The sequence below is a fragment of the Felis catus genome, chromosome B4 (genome assembly GCF_018350175.1).
Source record: "Felis catus isolate Fca126 chromosome B4, F.catus_Fca126_mat1.0, whole genome shotgun sequence".
NCBI lineage: Eukaryota > Metazoa > Chordata > Mammalia > Carnivora > Felidae > Felis > Felis catus.
The window spans coordinates 39552499-39572116 of NC_058374.1; the positions used below are offsets into that span (position 1 = coordinate 39552499).

Consider the following 19618-nt stretch of genomic DNA (forward strand, 5'->3'; position numbering starts at 1 on the left):
CTCCTACATTATCATTGCTACCTTTCTAGGATAGTTTCAGATAGAACCTAGAATGCAAGAGAGTGATGTAGATGAACTACAAGATCTCTGTAGTTATTCATTCACTCAAAAAAAAAAAAAACACTTACTGGGCACCTTTATGGCATGCTTGGCATGCTCAGATCACTGCACTTGACCCTAAAGAAGGTTACAGAGCTGAGGAAACTAAGATTTCCCTTTTAATTCCAAAACTGACAAAAATAGCAACAGATCAAGGTTAAATATCTTAGTCTTTAAATGGCTACAATTATGGTATCATTTCAAAAATGCACCTATTAAAAAAGGGGATTTATAGGAGGAAAGCACACACTTATAAGATAGTAGTTGATAAACAGAAAGCCCGTTTATGTTATTATATATTTATAAGATGAGTCCTAACCTGCTGTTGAGAGACCAGTAATTGTAGAAAAACTCCCTCATAATGGCGAGCAACGCAAGCTCCAACACCATCCAGACATTTAGAGAGCCTCTTGACATGTCTCTGGAACATGTTGTAAAGTGCATTTTCCTGATTTATTTAATAAAAGCAATTCTTGCTCATTATTCCTCTTATTATCATTGGTAATAATAATAACAGGGTGTTTGAACATGTTACTTTAGCTCTGGGATTGGCCAGAAGGGAAGCTTATATCCTACTGTTTATTACTCATCTAATAGTGGGGACCTATAAACCAACAAGGGTGTGCACGGGATGGAGAGGAGACTCTGCCTTAGGGGATGGGGGAAGGGTGGCTCGTGCCACAGGTGTATCTGCAGGGGGAAGAGTTCCTCATATCTGTGTCGTTCCCCCACAATACAATGTTCAGAAGATGCTGGTCCAGTCCCTCTCTCAGACCGTGCCTGAAGGATGTCAAACATCACACACAGGTGGAAATGCTCCAAAATTGATGTGGTCTTTGCTTTTGTACCCATCTCTGCCATTGTGAAGATGTGAGCCCACATTCTTTCTGTGACATGCAGGCACCATGGTGGCCTCCTTCATTAGACCTTTGAAGACACTGCTTAACAGAAACAGCCACAACATACAGGAAGACAGAGTCTCTCACTTTGGACACTGATCTAGAAAAGGCAAGGGTGACAAAAACCATCAGACCTTGAAGCCAACTGCCTCTGTAAGTGCATGGGTGGAAAGTTTCTCTCTGCTTTAAAAATAATAACTAGCAATTTCACACTGTGCCAGAGTCTACAAGAGGCTTAGCCTCATGTCATCTTACCTGTCACAGGCCTGACTTCCTGTAGAACATAGGTTCAATCCTCCTTGTCCTGGACACAAAGGAGCTGCAGGTCAACTGGGGACACCAGGAAAAGGAGGTTCCAGCATTGATCTGGGTCTGACGTTCTGCTCCTCCATTTACTAGAGGTGGGAACTAAAGTATTTGCTCAAATATTCTGAGCCCCATTTTCCTCATCTGTATAATATAAGCCATAATGTCAAACATACTAGCCTGTTACGAGGGTGAGGCAAAACCATATGTCCAACAGCTAGCACTCAATCAATGTCCTTCTCATTACAGTCCAGCCCAAGGTGGGCTGTGGCACTCAGCGGTCTTCCCCGTTGCTTAAAGGCTTGAGAGAGTCTCCTTTCCAAATTCTAGTAAAGGTCCAAATAAGGAAAGTGAATTGGATATTTTCATTTATTTCCTCCCAAGGAACTTAAATCTGATCAAGATATTACCTCACTGGTGTTTAAAGGCAAAGTATAATAACTTTCATGATTTAGATAGAGAAACTGAGGATTGGAGAAATTAGGGAATTGCTCACAAGTATGTAATAAGCTGGAATTTTTACTCTGAGAGTACCAGAGCTGGGTTTGTTTGTTTCTTTGTTTGTTTTCCCCCAAGGGTCCTTCCGCTATTATCAGGTTAGTGAACAAGGACATTCTTTCTACAGTGTGAGTAAAATGAATTAGAACCAATATTGGTAAACAGAACTCTTTACAGTTTACAAATCATTTTCAGAAAAATATCTCCCTAATTTTATAACCTAAAATTCCAAAAGTAATACTTTCGAGATAAGTATTACTATTATCATTTACAAATGAAACTGAAATTCTAAGATGTTCCTTGACCTGTCCTAAGTCATGGAGTTCAAATAAGTAGAGCTCAGATCAGTGTGACTCCAAACATGGTTCTACCATTATGCATTATACACTATTCTTGCACATGTAATGTGAAAATTGTATGAGTATTCTGTTTAAAGTATAGTTCCCTGCCCTCACATTCCTCACCACCTGGCACCTTTATCTTTTCTCTTAGTCCAAGAGGCTTCCAACTTTCAAATTCTTGCTCCACTGTTCAGCTTGACTTGATTCATACCTTCCTTTCAGATCTCAGGGTATCCTGATTCTTCACCTCTCCTGTGTGCTTTCCAAGAGCATGCTGCGAGGCATGAGCTTGTCAGTTCCTACTTTATCTTCTGACTTTAAAACTCAGTCCTCCATGAGAGATAATCCAGGGTTTGTGGGTCTTGAAGTTTATGCAATTTGCGGAGGGGGGGGCCCTCCATAGACAAGAAAAACAAAATTAGGTACAGAGCCTTGGAAGAAGCCCTTCTAGGTGAGGGGACCTAAAACCCATGCTTCCAAGATTCATAGTAGATTGGCTGACTCTGCCTCTCTCCCCATGTAAGATACAACTCTAGTTGGGCTACCCATTAAGTCTGCCTGGGGCCACAGGCCAAGCTTGCAGGCTTACCCACTTAACTCCCACAGCACAGTCAAGAAGGTGTGATGGCTTCCATTTTATAATTCTATTCTTTTCTAATATATTATTTTCCAGTCAAAGTTTGAGTTTCTTGAACTCAAGGAGCCTGCTTTCTATTTCTCGGTAGGACCCCTCACTGACCTCAGCATAATCTTGAGCTCAGAAATGTTTTTGGAATGAATGGATGTTTGAAAAGATGGGTGAATAGAGTAAATGTTCAATAAGTACTTTTTGAATTTATAGCAGAAAATGTAATGATTTTAATAATTACCACTTATTGAGTATCTATTGTAATCCAGTTACTCTTCATATGTTATCTCTCATCATAGCAATCCTGCAGGGTGGGAGTTATGATCTCTAATTTATAGCTGAAGAGACTGAGGTTCTTCATGATTAAGTCACTTGCCCAATCTTAGACAGTAAGTGGCAGAGCCAGAACCCATCACTCTAAAGCCCAAGTTCTTACCACCTCACTCAACACCTTTGAAGTCAGAACCGGTATACTTTGATCAGGTGAACAGAGTCCAGCCCGGCTGGGCAGCTGCTCATCGTGTCTGCTTCACCTGTGAATGAGGAAGTGAAGGCAAGTCCCTTCCCGCTTTAGCAGGCTTTGTCTTCTGCTTCCCCTGTTCCCCCTGGACATTGGACATCTTCCCAGTAACATATTAGTCCCATGAATTTGAACAGTGGGCAAAAATTCTCTCAATGTGTCCTCAGTAGGAAGTAAAATTATAAACGTTAGCTTGGCGGACAAAATAACTATGCCAAGGAGACCAGAGTTCTGGGGACCACACTGGTGAACGTTGCCTGGGCCCCAGCAGAGGCGGGGAGGCAAGCGAGATAGTCTGGTGCTTTTGCCTTCTGCCCCAGACCGTTCTGCAGATAAACTAGCAGAAAGATGCCCTTTGTGGTAAGACTCTGTGATCATAGGGGAATTGTGAGGATGAATGCCAGATTCCCACCAAGTGCTGGTAATGAGGAGATCTCTCTTGGGTAATTTTTGTATGATGAAAATGTGGTGGTGCTTTTAAGAGGCTTCAAGAGCCTTAGGCAAAAGATGCTCTGATAACTTTGGAATGAGGTGCTCAAAGGCTTCCACCTCCATTATACCATTGAAGTCTCTATAGCCTTTTCAGGGTGAGGCTTGAGGCAGTCATAGTAATTCCCATTCTATAGAGGGGAAATTGGGAACCCAGGATCACAGAACCCAGGAGGTCACTGTATTCATTCTATATTTGGCATAGCATGTGATTGTTCCAAATACAAGAAGTTTCTAGAAGACAAGGTGAACTAGAATCTTCCTTTTGTATTCTACTCTAGTTCAATTTGGTATTCTAAGAATGCTGGTTGATGCTGGGTAAAGTGCATATGGGAAAATGGTGACGATGACCATCGTGACTGTGGCCTACAGCAGAGACCTGAATTCACATAGGTGTGACAGCATAAAGGACACGAGGTAACTCACCTGTCCCCAAGTCCTTGAGTACTGAGGCCCAAAGGACCTTGCAGAATCCTTCTAGCCCAGTGACACACCACTCATGATGTGACCCACAAAAAAGGAGGGGTGGGAGATTGGAATCAACATGCTCTTCAGTTTATAGCCCAGGTTTGTAGTCCATTTTTCCAGAATTCCAAGCCATTCCCTGAGCTAGCCAGACAATAACTGATTCCTGTAGGAATGTCTGGCTTTGTCTGGACTGCTGGCAAATGAGGACATGTACTGCTCAGCTCCTTTTTTAATAAAGGACTTGAAGAGTGTGTCTACCTAATGGGTGCCAGATTTTAGCTTCTTCAGAATCCACTTCAACTTCCTTGGAGGAGCCAGGTGGGGACAGGTGGTCATATAAAGACCCAGTGATTTCACACCAATGTGGGACTCCTTGGTTAGGCAGTTCTTGCTCTGCAACTCCCCATCGAGCTGGCAGAGACTTTAGGTGTGCATCTTATGGGTCCCTCTGCCCAATTCTGCTTGCTCCCCTTCTTTCACACATACTCCCTCGAAACCATTTGCACTCTTAACTCTACTTCAGTAGAGGGTTTCCTGGGGAACCCAACTAACATACCTCCCTTAACTTTCAAAAAATACTGGTACCTAGTGCTGGAATGAAAGTAGAGCAATGTTAAGATCTTGCACCCAATAGGAGGAAAAGAAAGAACCCAGCACACAGGTTCACCAGAGGCGTGCATGGCAGTGGCTGGCCCCAGAACTAAACATGGGCTACAGAGACCAGGTCATCAGGCTGCCTTGAAAACGCAGCTAACTGTACTCAGGGGGTAATGCCAAGGCACCAGGCTTTCACTCTACCATCTAAGGAGGGGGGGAATTGAAAAGTAAGGCTTTTTGCAGACTAAGTTACTTTGAGGCTTGAGTGAATTACTGCTCTAAGCTTCAGGTTCCCCATATGTAAAGTAGGACAAGTAACACATGTTGTTAAGGATTACCTTTCATTTGATCTAGGGATGATTCTCTTCTCAAGCTCCATGTCTGGATCAAGTGCATCAATCTTCTTGTGCTGAACTTTGTGCCTTGATGAAGAGAAGGACTCAAGTCCTTGTCCAGTGCCACATAGTCTTTCAGATAGCTGACCCATGTCTGAATACAAGCCTTCCACCCCATTTCACAACCCGAGTTTACCTGAGTATAAGGGGAAAAATACATACCTGTACACAGGTCCATTTGGAGCCTTTCTGTGTATGATCCAGGGGAAATTTCTTACTGGGAAAGAGAGCAGCTCCAGTCTAGCTTGGCCCCAAAATGACTTGGTTACCTCCAGAGGTGAATTCCATCTGGGAGATGCAAAATCTCTAGCCTCCAGAAGTTCTGGGTTCCGTGTTTTCAGAACTGAGCAATTTTTATGGGCATCAGGGGTCAAGAAGCAAGTGTATTTTAAAAATACACTGTTTTTTTTTTTATTAAAGTAGGACGTATATTAAGAAAAGCACATAAATCAAAATGTTCAAGATAATTAGTCATCAGGGAAATGCAAATGAAACCACAACGAGATACCACCACACACCCACTAGGATGGCTATAATCAAAAAGACAGATAACAACAAGTATTGGTGAGGGTGTGGAGCAATCAAAACCCTCATATGCTGCTCGTGGGAAAGTAAAATCATGCACCCCCTGTGGAAATTGTTTTCTGGCAGTTTCTCAAAAAGTTCAGCAAAGGGTTATCATATGACCCAACACTTCCACTCCTCGGTGCATACCCACGAGAAATGGAAACATTTCTACACAAACACTTGCACATTAATCTTATAGCCCATTATTCATAAGGGCCATAAGGTGGAAACAACCCAAATATCTACCAGCTGATGAATTGATAAATAAAAGTGGTATATCCACACAATGGAATAATATTTGGCCATAAAAAAAAATAAAGTACTGATTTGTGCCACAGTACAGATGAACCTTGAAAATATTATGCTAAATGAAAAAAAGCCAGTTGCAAAAGACCACATATTATATGACACCATTTATACTAAATGTGAAGAATAGGAAAATTTACAGAGACAGAAAGTAGGTTAGTAATTGCTTAAGTCTGAGAAGGAGGGGGCTATAGGAAGGTGATAGCTAAAGGGTACAGTTTCTTTTAGTGGTGATGAAAAGGTTCTAAAATTGACTATAGTAAGTGATTGTATATATCTGTATATACTAAAAACTATTAAATTGTATAATTTAAATGGATGAATTCTATGATATGTGAATTGTATCTCAATAAAACTGTTATTTTAAAATGTTCAGCTCAAAAAAAAATGTCTAGCTCAATGAATTATTCAAAAAATGAATACCTTAGGGTTCCTTGGTGGCTCAGTCAGTTAAGCATCTGACTCTTGATTTCAGCTCAGGTAAGTTCGAGCCCCACATGGGGCTCTACACCGATAGCATGGAGCCTGCCTGGGATTTTCTCTCTCCCTCTATCTCTGTCCCTCCCCTGCTTTCTCTCTCTCTCTCTCTCTCTCTCTCTCTCTTCCTCATCCTCTTCCTCCTCCTCCTCCCGTGCTGGTTCTCTCTCTCAAAAATAAATAAATAAATGTTAAAAAATGAATAACTCATGTAACCATCACCTAGGTCAAGAGATGGAACATTCTAGGGACACCTGGGTGACTCAGTCGGTTAACATTGGGCTCTTGGTTTCTGCTCAGGTCATGATCTCACAGTTTGTGGGTTTGGGCCCAAATCAGGCTCCTCGCTGACAGTGCGGAGCCTGCTTCGAAATCTCTCTCTCTCTGTCCCACACCTCCTGTTGTTTCTTGCTCTCTCTCAAAATAAATAAACTTTAAAAAATATTTTAAAAAAGGAGTAGAATATTCTAGAACCCCAGAAGCCTCCCTACCTCCTGTGAGGAAATGTATTTTTTGTTTATTCATTGAGTCCCCTATCTCCAGAAATCTTACTGTGCATCTCTGGAGTAAGTCATTTAGTGTGCTTGGTATTAACTTCCAATGGGTCTGTAATAAAACATGGGGACTTCCCTGGTGATCTTTCTCATGAAGAACAGTGTTAAGTTCCAGGTTCCTATCTTAAGGAGGGCACTGACACATTTGGGCTCATCTCAAAGATATGGGCAGAGTAGAGGGACCAGTTCAAGTGAACAACAGCTGAGGAGCCAGGTATATGTTAGCGTGGAGAAAAGACATCCTGGGGGGACCTAACTGTTGTCTTCCCCTATTAAGGTGTTGACACATGAAAGCGAGGACACCTATGCTGTGTCACCCCTACTGGATATCTGAGAGCAGGAGTCGGGCAATCCTACTATGTACAGTGTCCAGCACTACCTTTGGTACTCGACACACAGACATCATCAGAATCAGTTACCGAGGGCATGATATGTGTCAGGCATTTTCTCAAGTCTGCGCAAAGACCTTGCCAGATGGGTGTGATTATCCACATTTCACAAATGAAGAGCTAACTGGCTGGAGAAGAGTTCCTGGTGGGGATAGATGGCACAATGTGGTCCTCTCCAGCCCCAGCACCTTTATCCTGATTTGAATCCTACATGCTGGCTGTAGGTGTGGTCTTTAGAGCTGCAAGGCCCCTTAGCCTGTCCTTGACCACTCCCACTTGACCAACCTCCCATAACCATGCCAAGAAACCCAAGCTGAAGGAAAAGGTATTCTTACTTTGACTCCAAAATCCATTCCCAGGGACCAAGGAACAACTCCCTCAAACACAAAGTCAGCAAGTCCATTACATGGAACCAGAGAGACACAGGGAGACTGAGGAGCTTCCAGGAAGGAAGGAGAAAGAGGGACAATACCAACATGCCATAAACGAGCTGTGGTCATCGGGATGATGCTGTCCCAGTGGGTGGTCCTGCCTCTTCCTTGGAAATTCACATTTCAGATTCTATTCATCCTGAAGGACTATTGCCATGTACTATGCGCTGAGCTGGATGCTTCCCTTCGTGATAGCCTCCGTGGAACCCCATAGCATCCCTGTGAATACATGCAACATTATCCCTTTTGAAGATGATGAAACCAAGATTCTGACCAGCAGCTGCATGAACCTCTTCAGGAAATGTTGGTCTAAAAAGGCTATTTTGGGTTTATTCATGGCTTCTCATCTAACCTGCTGTGAGATGATCCACACATATCACCCCTTCCAGGCCTCAGTTTCCCAATCTGTAAGCATGGAGCATGGGACTAGGGCTGCACAGTAGCTTGAAGAAATGGTCTGAAAAGAACAAAGAAAGTGCTTTTCCAAATATGGGTCTTTGCAGGAGCACCATTTGAGTGCAGCCCCTGGTTTTGGCTTAAATTGTTCAGAGTTGACCATACAGAAAATTACTCGTATGGCTGAGATTTGGGCAGATGGCATTAAGAGATCTGACAAAGTTGTTCTAGATGTGAAAGCAAAGTCTCCATGCCCCAAAAGTTCTCAAACGTTTCTGTCTCTGAAGCTCTGGTCAAATCTGTGTGTCATAAATTTGCTTTCAGTTTCCTTTGACAGAGGTGGGGAGCTGATAGGTGGGGGAAACCTGCTTTTTTTCCTCAGATGCTGTAATGCATACTTAATAGATGTGCAATTATGATCACCCAGTGAGGGCTCTCACAGCTTCTCGACTTCTGAACACTAACCTGGCAACCCACGCCACATCCCTGCGGCCTGGCCCTGGTCCAGGCTTCTGAGTCTTATCTGTCAGACCCTTAATAAAAACAGGAACTGGATCCTTAATGACCCAGGGGCTACCTCTGGCTCCTTTCTTGCCTGGTCTACTCTGGGCTCTCAAATGGCCTCCAAGCTCTGAAGGAAAGGTTTTTCCCAGCTCAGCAAAGGGCCACACACATCTCCAGCTTCTATAGCTGTGGCTCAGAGTTTAGCCTCTTAGGGCTGGAAGAGATTTGTAAGTCCTTAGATTCATTCCACTGACACCAGGTCGGCCACATGTAGGGTTCCCAAACCTCACTGCCTTCTCCTTTCTTTAGGTCCACATCTGTGCAGGCCTCGTGAATCTTTTAATCAGATCATCCAGTCGTGGCCAAAGATTCTCACCATCCCGTGCCAGCTAGATCCTCAGGCGGGCACAGATGGTGACTTAGTAGCTCCTATTTGCACCTGCTGTTTTAGAGGACTCAAGAAGTGCAAGTCCTCGTAGACTCAGCATGCGTCCTGTGGTAGCCCCTGACCTTGTCCTAGTGTGCTTGTGCTAATAGCACTGACTGTGTGTTCAGTTGTATCGACAGACTCTTGTAATTGTTAAGTTCTCCTGGGCACATGGGCTATTTTCCCAAATACAATCTATTTGCCTTAAGGAAGGAAGAATGCATCTTACACTTTATCGCCCAGCATAGAGCCTAGCAGTGGTAGTAATAATAATAGTCACGAGTTATGAGAGCTCTGTGTCAACACCATGAAAGGAATTATTAATACATTCATTTATTTTACTTTGATAAGAATAGCACAATTAAATATTGTTACCATTGTAAGACAAAGAAACAAGGATCAGGTTCGTTAAGGGATTTGTTCCAGGTCATACAGCCTATAAATGATAGAATCAGCATTCAAACCCAAGACAATCTGAGAACAAGTTGTATTAAGCTAAGCTAAACTATGCTGTGTAACAAGTAACTCTGAAATGTCAGTGGCCGTATATACATATACAGGTAATGCAAGTCTATTTCTCACCCATCCAAAAGCTGCTACAGGTCTGAGCGTCTCTCCAGAGTTGTTGCCCTCCTTGACGCCATTCAGCAACCCTGTCTCTTTCCATCTGGTTTCCTCCACCCTGACGTGTGGCCTTTACGATCCGTCTATCCGAGGAAGAGGGGGCTGGAAGGTTGTGCGGAGCTTCCACGGCTAGACGTGAACATGACCAGACAGTGTCACTTCCACCCATATTCTGTGAACAGATCACTCACATGCCCCCACCTGACTCCTCTGTGTTCAGGAAAGAGGAAAATCAGAAATGAGGAAGCCCTAGCAATCTGCTACAGAAGCTTATGTGTATTCCACCATGCTAAGCTCCCTCTAAAACCTGAAATTAAAAAACAAAGTGCTTTCTGACTGACATCACCACCAGGGCATCGCTGGGATACAAAAGATTATAAAGGAGGAGGTAGGGGGGCGCTTCACTCTTGAGAAAAAACGCAGGCTTTGATATGTTTAATCAGCCTCCAAATCCCCAACCTAATTATCACCCAGACAGAGGAGCTGGGCTGCCCTTGCTTCCCCTCATTCTGATTATTGATCTTCTGTGACTTCTCATTAAGGTGTCCCTAGTATCCGCTATACCCTAATCTTCATGCACACAAATGTGCGGATGGTGGGCACAGCAGAGGGGAACGTCAAGAGGCAGACACTGTTGGTGCAGTTTTGGGCACTGGACAGACACATGGCTTTCATATTCAGGTTCTTATTAACCCTCACAACAAACCTATTTGCTCTAGCGTTTGGTACTCTCACCCATCGTACGGAGCAGGAATCAGAGCCTCCGAGTGATTACACTACTTTCCCAAAGTTACACACTGGGATCTTCTCATTCGAAACCCTCAGCTTTTCCACTACAATCACACTTAATTTTCCCCACCCCCTTTTATTTCCTTAAGTAGATTTCAGTTGCACTGAACTGCACTAATCATAATACTTATTTCTTGATACACTCTTATCTTTGTTTCATGCACAACCCTACTTGGGTTTCTTTGCTGTTTTGTTTCATTTTTATTTTTAAAGACAAACTCCCAGAAACATACCACCCAGCACGCGGTTTTTCTTCATCCTATCCTCCCTGCCTCCTCCACCAATGTAATGTAACCAATATACTAAATTCCAGAGGCATCATTTCCTGCTTTCCTTTCTACATTATTTTATCCAGTTTATGTGTATTCTTATATTTACTTTATGTTTTTTAATTTTGTAAAATGAGTATAATTGTCATAAATTATATTTTGGGATTTACTTTTGCAGTGAATATGATAGTAAGGTTATCCACGTTGTGTGTCACAGTGGTTCATTCCTTTCGAACACTGTATAATATTATTGTATGAATTATTCATGTTACAGTCTAATTCTTTTATCACTGCTATTGTGAGCAATATTGCCATGAAATGTCTTTTGGTGGGTGTGAAAAATTTGTCTATGTAACTAGGAGTGAAATTACTATGTGGTGGCATATGGGAAGATTTTTAAAGTAGTTGTAACAATTTACACACCCATAGGCAATGAAAGATGTGTGGACATACATTCTCTCCAACATTGGGTCAAATTCTTAACGTTTCCAAATGAATGGATGCACTTCTCTGATCACTAATGAGGTTGAGTTTGTTCATTAGCTTTATGTTTCCTCTTCTGTGAATGCCTGTCCATGTCTCTTGCCCATTTTTCTACTGGGCTGTTTATGCTTTTCTTATTGACTTATAGGAGTTCTTTGTATATTCTTTAAGCCAACCTGCTTGCAATTTGTCTTTTCAGTTTCTTTAATGAAGTTTCATTTGATGTTCTTTGTTTTAATATCTCTAAGATTAACACTTTCTGTATTTGTTTGACAAACTTTTCCCTGCCCCAAGGTCTAAAAGATACTCATTTATGTGTTCTTTTAAATCTAGGATTTGAAATCTAAAGTTAAAAAGTTTTTTTAAACTTTTCTCTTTGACAGTTAAGTCAATCTGAAACTGTTTATTTTTATATGGTGTGAGATAGGGAATATATTTCCTCTTTTCCCACATGGATAATCATTTTTTTCAGCTTTGTTTGTCGAAGAGCTCCCCTTTTCCCCTCAATCAGCCGTGCCACCTCTGTCACTTTTCAAAGTTCTAAATCTGCACAGGTCTGTTTCTGCATTCTCCATTCTATCCCATGTGTCCATCCTGTGGCATTGCCAGAATGTCTTCATTACTCAAGCAGAGTGAGATTGGCTTCTCTCCTGGTTCTACTTCTTCCAGCATTGGCAATGACACCATTTCCCTCTAGAACCTTTCAGTCCAGATGAATTTCCTTTTCTCCATAACCTGCTCAATCACAATCTGAGACTCGCTTTACCCGAAGAGTCTTTATACACAGAAGGAAGTGACAGGTCAAGAACTTGATCTCACTGGGCACCATCCCTGAGTATTCTTGCCTGGCTCACCCTACAGTGATCAGGGCCCAGGATTGCACATTTGCTTGTCTACAGCCCCAAACACCTTTGTCTAGATAACCCAACAACCCTTGTCATCCATGGAAGCCCTTACAGTGCCCCAGCTAGGCTGAGTCCCTATCTCCAGTTTTGCTAAAACCCAGAGGAACATGTGATGGGAAGAGAATTCCACAGCCTCTGGGATTGGCTCTGGTTTGTGGATGAGTAAGTCTTGCCTTCCCAAGATGTGATTTAGAAAGAAGATGTGATTAAAGATTAAAGATGTGATTCTTTAAAGAAGTAATTTCAGAGTTTCTCTTGTTCTTTGTGTACCGAACGGGGTTTAGGAATATCCCTTAAAGGGATTTTTAGATGTGCAAAGGGAGATCTCAGAGTTCAACGGGATGCTGGAGGTTAAAAGTAAGACTGCTTTATGAGCTGCTAAACAGACATTTTGAAATTGCATAAGGTTGGGACCTTAAAAGAGAGTAGATGGTTGAAAGGGTCTTCAGAGAAAGGATCCTCAGCAACTAAGTGTGGGCATGACCAATGAAAAATCTTCCCTATAAGAAAAGGGCCAACAAGTTTCTAGAAACAGTGATGTCTGACCTTCAGTATGTAGTTTTTTTCCTTCCTTGTGCCAACCAGCTAGCTATTTCTAGCCCTTGGGAAAGTCTGTTAAGCACAATAGCTGTGTGTTCATGTTTTGCTCTAGGGGAAGAAAAATCAGCTGTAGTCTGAACAGTAGACAAGACAGGGGTTTGGAAGAACAGCTGCCCTAGTGTGGGGGTAGGGAGCAAAATGTAAGTGAGAATCAAGAATTTCCTAAGTGCAAGAATTAGAAGGTAAATATGGCCATGAGAATATAAATTCACAAGCAGGATCATGGGAAATATTGGAGAGGACTCTGGGAAAGACTCTGGCTTCCCATGGTGCTGAAATGGATGCTCAACCCCTATTATTTAGATGTTAAGGCAAAGGTAAAACAGAAGACTGGAAAATGTGGATTCATTTAGAGATGCATGGATACAGGGGCTGTGAGGGATGTGATGGTCTTGAAAACTTATGGGGCTTCTTTAAGTCTGGTCTAAGACCCTCATTTCACAGTTGCTTTGTGAAAGGAGCAGAGATAGCAAGGGGGCAACTCCAGAAGGCAAAGGATTAACTTATCAAGGTTGAAAGACAAAAATCCATCCCTTAGGGGTCCCTGTATCCTAACCACAGACCCCTCTCCAATCAGGAGCCAGCTAGAGTCAGACGATGGGTGAGATCTTTCTTTCTCCCTTCTTCTTCCCTATTGTCTGCAGGTATTATGACCAGGGAACATTTGTCAAGTCATTTGGAGATAGTCTGTACCAGGCCAGCTTGGGCGGAGGAAGTGGTAGTACTGAGGGACACTCTGATCATTCACCGTTGATAACTTAGTCTCTCTCTCTCTCTCTCTCTCTCTCTCTCTGTGTGTGTGTGTGTGTGTCTCTTCCCTCACCCCCCATATATTTTTCTATTATAGTAAAATATACTTTTTGGCCATTTTCAAGTGTACACCTCAGTGGCATTAAATAAATTCACAATGCTGTACAACCATTACCACTATTTCCACAATTTTTTTTATAACCCTAAACAGAAACTCTGTACTCATTAAATAATAAATTCCCATAAAATTAACAAATGAATAAACAATGAATCTCCACACATCCACCCCATTCAGCGCTGGTAACCTCTATTCCACTTTCTGTTTCTGTGACTTTGTCTATTCTAACTACCTCAGATAAGTGAAATCATATAATATTTGCCCTTTTGTTCTGGCTTATTTCACTTAGCAAAATGCCTTCAAGATTCATCTATGTTGTAGTGTATATCAGAATTTCATTACCTTTTATGGTCTATTATATGTATAAATGTCTGTTATATGTATACACCATACTTCGTTCATTCTCTGTTGATGCAGACTTGGGTTGTTTCCACCTTTCGGCTATTGTGAATACCGCTACTATGAACGTTGACATGTTAGTATCTGTTAGAGTCCCTGCTTTTGATTCCTTTCCATACATATCCAGGAGTGAAATCGCTGGATCGTATGGTAACTTTATGCTTAGCTCTTTGAAGGACCACCAAACTGCTTTCCATAGTAGCTAGACCATTTTACATGCCACCAAGCAATGCATAAGTGTTCCAATATCTCCACAACCTCTCTATCATTTATTTTCTGTTTATTTTTATTTTGAAAATAGCTATTTTAATTGGTTATGAAATGGTATCTCATTGGGGTTTTTTGATTTGCATTTCCTTAATGACTAGTGATGTCGAGCATCTTTTGATGTGCTTATTGGCCATTTGTATACATTATATACAGAAATGTCTAGTCAAGTTCTTTGACCATTTTTCAATTGGGTTATTTGGTTTTTGTTGTTGAGTTTTAGGAGTTCTTTATATATTCTGGATATTAATCCCTTATCAGTTATGTGATTGGCATTTTTTTCCTCCCATTCTGTGGGTTGTCACTTCAGTCTCCTAGTATCATTTGATGCACAAAAGTTTTTAATTTTAATTGAGCTCAATTTATTTAGTTTTTCTTTTGTTGCCTGTGCTTTTGGTGTCATATTCAAGACATCATTGCCAAATCTTATGTCATGAAGGTTTCCCCTAAAAGAAGAAGGTTTTCTTCTAAAAGCTGTATAGCTTTATTCTATTCTTATTTTTTTAAAACACATTAGATTTTATTTTGCCTTCTATTTTCTTTTTTTTTTTAATTTTTTTTTTACTGTTTATTTACTTTTGAGACAGAGAGAGACAGAGCATGAATGAGGGAGGGTCAGAGAGAGGGAGACACAGAATCTGAAACAGGCTCCAGGCTCTGAGCTGTCAGCACAGAGCCTGACTGGGGGCTCGAACTCACAGACCGCGAGATCATGACCTGAGCCGAAGTCGGCCGCTCAACCGACGGAGCCACCCAGGCGCCCCTATTCTTATTTTTTAAGTGTTTATTTACTTTCGAGAGAGAGTGTGTGTGTGCAAGCAGGAGCAGGGCAAAAAGAAAAGGGGACAGAGGATCCAAACCAGGCTCTGTGCTGACAGCAGAGAGCCCAAAGTGGCACTCGAACTCATGAACCATGAGATCATGACCTAAGCCAAAGTCAGACACTTAACTGACTGAGCCAGCCAGACACCCCAAAGCTGTGTAGTTTTAGCTCTTTATTGTCTTTGATCCATTGGAGTTAATTTTTTAAATACAGTACAAAATAAGGTTCTAATTTCATTCTTTTGGATGTGGATATCCAGTCTTCCTAGCATCATCTGTGGAAAATTCTGTCCTTTCCATTGAATAATCTTTGTTCCCTTGTTAAAAATCATTTGACCATACATTTGAAAGCTTATTTATGGGCTCTCTATTCTGTTCCATTGGTCTATATGTCTGTCTTTATATCAATACCAGACTGTTTTAATTACTGTAGCTTTTGTAGTAAGTTTTGAAGTCAGGAAATTCAAGTCTTTCATCTTCTTCTTTTTCAAGATTGTTTTGGTTATTCAGGGTTGTTTGAGATTCCATATGAACTTTAGGATGGGTTTTTCTATTTTCACACACACACTATATTCCATATTATATATTTTATGTTATATGTTATATATTTTATATCAATATCACTGGGATTTTGTCACAAATTATGTTGAATGTCTAGATCACTTTGGGTAGTATTGTTAGCTTAACAATATTATGTCTTCCAATCTGCAAACACAGTATGTCTCTCCATTTATTTATCTTTAATTTCTATCAGCTAAGTTTTATAGTTTTTCATGTACAAGTCCTTTGCCCCCTTGATTAAATCTATTCCTAAGTATTTTATTCTTTTTGAGTCTATGACAAATGGAATTGTTTCCTTAATTCCTTTTACAGATTGTTGAATATGTAGAAACAAAACTGATTTTTGTGTGTTGATTTTGTATCCTGCTACTTTACTAAATTTGTTTAACAGTTTTTGGTGGAATGTTTAGGGTTTTTTACATATAATATCATGTCACCTGTGAACATAGATCAGCTCACTGCTTGTTTTACTTTTTTTTTAAGTTTATTTATTTTGAGAGAGAGTGTGCACAAGCGAGTGGGGGAGGGGCAGAGAGAGAAAGGGGGAGAGACAGAGAATCTGAAGCAGGCTCCACACTCTCAGTGAGGAGCCCAATGTGGGGCTCAAACCCATGAATGGTGAAATCATGACCTGAGCCTAAATCAAGAGTCGGATCTTCAACTGACTGAGCCACCCAGGTACCCCTCACTGCTTGTTTTCCAATATGGGTATATTTTATTTCTTTTTCCTGCCTAATTGCTCTGGCTAAAGCTTCCAATACTGTGTAAACAGAAATGGTGAAAACATACATCTTTGTCTTGTTCCTGGTCTTGGTGAATCTCTTTTTCTAAAAATGGGATCTTTTCACTCTGCTGTCAGAAATGATGTTTTAAATGCATCTGAGAAGATATCTGGGGGTTAAATTCATGGTAACAAGTGAATAATTAATATTAAATTCTCTCTTTGGAACAATTCTTACAAACTTGGAGAATATTGTAGCTGAAGACCCAGAAGGGTAGAGTGACTTTCCTAAGTCAAGACAGCAAATTGGATACTATTCTGGGACTAGAAGTCAGGACTTCTGACTCTTGTCAAATGCTACTGACCTTAGAGCACATAGTAAAACATAAAAGAGAGGCACCTGCAACTCTAGAAGTGAAACAAGAATTTCAAGAGAAGCAGGAGGGGCACAGAAAGGGAGTGAAGCTTTGGGGAGCTAGATTGGTTTTGAAGACAAATCCTCACTACTTCACAATTGGCTAGAACGGACCTAGAAACAAATCAAGTTTTACAACCCCTACCTGTTGGGGCTTAGATTAATGAACTCATTTATTCATTTAAAAAATATACTGAGGCCTACTATGTGCCATGTACTAGGAAAACAGCATGGAACAAAAACTTAAGGTGTCTACTCCTCAGGGAGCTGACATTCTAGTGCTACTTGTTCCCAAACCCCTCTTTGATAACCTCCTTCTTTCTTCAAATTCTCCATAGCGTGAGCCATACCATACAAAGTAGGAAGATTCAGCTGAGGTCAGAGATGCTATTAAAGGTTAGAACGTGAAAATAACAACAATAGGGATAACAGCAGCTTTGAGGATTCTTTGGGGCTATGAAGGGTCTCTGGCGGTCCCTCTCTGTCCCAAGGACAATGAAGAGGTGAAGGTCATCCCACTCCTGTTACTGAGCAACGTCTGATGCAGTGGCAGGAGTCCTACTCTATTCTTTTTTTTTTTTTTTAATTTTTTAAATGTTTTATTTTGTTTTGAGAGAGAGAGACAGAGGGAGAAAGACAGAGTGGGGGAGGGGCAGAGAGAGAGGGAGACACAGAATCCGAAGCAGGCTCCAGGCTCTGAGCTGTCAGCACAGAGCCTGACATGGGACTTGAACTCACAGACCACGAGATCATGACCTGAGCTGAAGTTGGATGCTTAACCAACTGAGCCACCCAGGTACCCCTGTCCTATTCTATTCTTAGGAGAGAATTTTTGGAGCTCAGTCTCTGTCTCCAGGTGGAAGATCTCACACTAAACCCCAACTGTAGCTAAGAAAGGTGTGGCATGGATCCGAATGCCAGAAAACCCTGTCATAGAGTTCAGTCCTAAAAGCCACAGGGAAAACAGTCACAGAAACCGTTGGTTGGTGGCACCCTGGCCTATCATCAACATTCTTAGGGTCATTCCTTCTCACAGCTAGGTCTCTCCACTCTGTCTGCCTCTGTCTTGCTGTCCCACCGTCTGCCCCAGTATCAGCCCAGTGTCAGGAAGAGCAGGGAATTAGGCAAAGTGAAAAAGCCTTGGGAGGACATGAGGGGAGACCCCACTGGGGTTGTCACTGGGGTTCAGTGACAAGAGTTGGAGGACCTGGATTCTAGTTCCATCTCACTGGCTGGTTCATGTGTCTAGAAAGATCACTTTACTGTTCTTGATCTCATCTTTCGCATCTGAAAAGTGGGGAAACATATTAGTGAAGATAATGCCCAGCTACTGTAGCAGCGACAGCCCCAAATCTCAGTGGCTTAAGACAAGAGAAGTTTCTCACTCACTTAAAGTCCACTTGACAGTGGGGGTGGGGAGCTACTCCACAATATCTTCCCAGGACCCAGGCTGGCAAAGCATCTGGCATTCAAGGATGCCTGGCTGTCAACAGGCAGTGCCAGACGGGAAGAGAAGAGTACAATAAGGATCTCACAGGAGGTGTCTGTGGACCAGGTCTGTAAATGGCACATATCACTCTGCATGCATTCCGTGCAGACATCTCACCGCAGGGTAGACTGGGAAACAGATGAGCCGTGTTCTTAGGAGGCACAGGAAGCAGACAAAGACCCTGCACCGACGAGGCTCACTTTCTATGGCTTTGTGGCTTAAGGTGTGATCCATGGACCATGAGCAACAGCATTTCCTGGGAATGTATTAAAAATGCAGAATCTCAGGGGCACCTGGATGGCTCAGTGGGTTGAGCATCTGGCTCTTGGTTTCGAGCATCTTGGTTTCGGCTCAGGTCATAATCTCACAGTTCGTGAGTTCAAGCCTCATGTCAGGCTCCACACTGAGAGTACGGAAGTTGCTTGGGATTCTCTCTCTCCCCTTCTCTCTCTGCCCCTTCCCCTGCTCATGTGCATGCATACACACACACACACACACACACACACACACTCAAAATAAATAAACCTAAAAAAAAAGAAATGCAGAATATCAGACCCTACCCCAGATGCACTAAGTCTGAACCTGAATTTTAATAAGAGCCATAGGTAGTGTGGGTCCACTTTTCAGGGTTGAGAGGAATGTCCTAGTGAGGGGAAATGAACATGCTGGTCTAGTATCCTGGTTACTTCATTAACAAGGGCTGTGGAGTCTGATGAACCTGATGGAATCCTATGTCCTCCACTTGTTAGCTGCATAATCTTGGGCAAGTTACTTCACCAAGTTTTAGTTCCTCCAATGGTAGTGATAACGGTACTTACCTTACAGGGTCATTGGGATTGTGAAATGAGACAGTCCATACAAACTCATCATCACACTGCCTGCCATAGAATTTGTGCTCAACAGATGTTCACTGGTATTAACCTCATTGCTATTACTTCTCCCACAGAGTTGGTGTCCCTTTAACTTCCCTAATCAACCCCAGCACAAGGATAGCAAATACATGGCGTGCATCTCACTAGTTTATTCTCCAGTGTCCAAGATAGACTCGCTAGTCATTCAAGACACTCTTTCTCCCAGAGCCCAGACTTGCCTGAGAGTCTGTCTTACACAAGTCT

The 19618-nt window shown here is 42.0% G+C and overlaps 2 long non-coding RNA genes across 2 annotated transcripts in view; both read right to left on the reverse strand.

Annotated features, from left to right (window-relative positions):
• Window positions 1-363: 363 nt before the first annotated feature.
• Window positions 364-6494, reverse strand: LOC109501430. Its single transcript, XR_002743760.2, has 2 exons — window positions 1254-6494; window positions 364-1098 (listed from the first exon to the last, which is right to left on the reverse strand). It is a non-coding gene; the product is annotated as an uncharacterized LOC109501430 (long non-coding RNA).
• A 206-nt stretch (window positions 6495-6700) lies between these two features.
• The window catches only part of LOC105260728, a 60374-nt gene continuing 47456 nt past the window's right edge, over window positions 6701-19618 (reverse strand). Inside the window, exons 3-4 of the long non-coding RNA XR_890515.4 lie at window positions 9874-10044; window positions 6701-8183 (exon numbers count right to left, since the gene is read on the reverse strand). This is a non-coding gene — a long non-coding RNA (uncharacterized LOC105260728). The remainder of the gene's footprint in view (window positions 8184-9873; window positions 10045-19618) is intronic.